This window comes from Meriones unguiculatus, chromosome 12, assembly GCF_030254825.1.
Source record: "Meriones unguiculatus strain TT.TT164.6M chromosome 12, Bangor_MerUng_6.1, whole genome shotgun sequence".
In the NCBI taxonomy this organism is placed as follows: domain Eukaryota; kingdom Metazoa; phylum Chordata; class Mammalia; order Rodentia; family Muridae; genus Meriones; species Meriones unguiculatus.
Genome location: NC_083360.1, coordinates 47,197,108 through 47,198,075, shown reverse-complemented (window position 1 = coordinate 47,198,075; position 968 = coordinate 47,197,108). Strand labels below are relative to the sequence as shown.

The 968-nt window shown below is 45.7% G+C and overlaps 1 non-coding gene across 1 annotated transcript; it reads right to left on the bottom strand.

Moving 5' to 3' along the window:
- Nucleotides 1–267: 267 nt before the first annotated feature.
- LOC132646908 (small nucleolar RNA SNORA17) lies at nucleotides 268–398 on the bottom strand. Its single transcript, XR_009585241.1, has one exon. It is a non-coding gene; the product is annotated as a small nucleolar RNA SNORA17 (small nucleolar RNA).
- Between the last annotated feature and the right edge of the window lie 570 nt (nucleotides 399–968).

Here is a 968-nt window from a genome sequence, read left to right as displayed (position 1 = left end):
CATTTCTCCATCATGTAGTTGCTCCTCTTAGTGGCCCCTGGGGTCTCAGAGTGTCTGGGGTCATTTCAGGGTCTCAGGAATGATCTCAAGAGTCTATGCCCCACTCATACATTATGACACCGGGAAGGGTTCATCTGGGGACATGGTCTACCCCCTCACTCCCAATCCAGGTCTTTGAGGTCCCAGACTGGTTGTTGGTTTGGACTAGCTCTCTGCCTGGGCCTCCTAGAGGTTATCACAGGCTCGCTTTATTATTTTTTTTCCAGAGAAGATAGGCTACTAATCATTCAGCTGTTCATAGTTAGAATGCTGAGCAGAGACATGGCCTTTCTCCTCTCTGCCACCTGCTGATGCACAGGTGACCCAGCAGGCACACCTGCAACCCTTTAAACAGAAGTTTAAATAAAAATGGCTAAGTTTAATCGAAAAGTCAAGGTGACTGAGAATTTTTAGCATATTTCAATAGGTAGAGCATTATTTTGAAAAATTTGAAGTCTTTGTTGACCTCTTCGAATATCCAAGAGAAGTAAAACTTCTCTTGGTCTCCACCATATCCGTAGTTAAGATGGGTCTCTCCACATTAATGTAACCTAGACATGCCTCACACCCATGCCAGAGGCTCATTTTCCTAGTGATCCTAGATCTCTCAAATTGACAATTGCCATTAACCTTTAGAACTCGGGGGCTCTTGACCTTGCCACTACTGACCTTTTGAGTCAAAGAGTCCTTCATTGGGGTAGGATGACATCAGTACATTGTTGGGTAGCAGCCCTGACCTTTATCCGTTGCTTCAGGGTTTACCTACCCCTAAGTTGGGACAGCCAAAAAACACTTCAAAGTTTGGCTGCAACTGACCTTGAAGGAGGACCAGCTGAGAGCTACTTGTTTATGGGTGCTACTTAGGCCTTGTCCGCATAAAGGGCAGTCTGCTTCACAAGGGTGTTTTGGACTGTGTTGACAACCTTCTG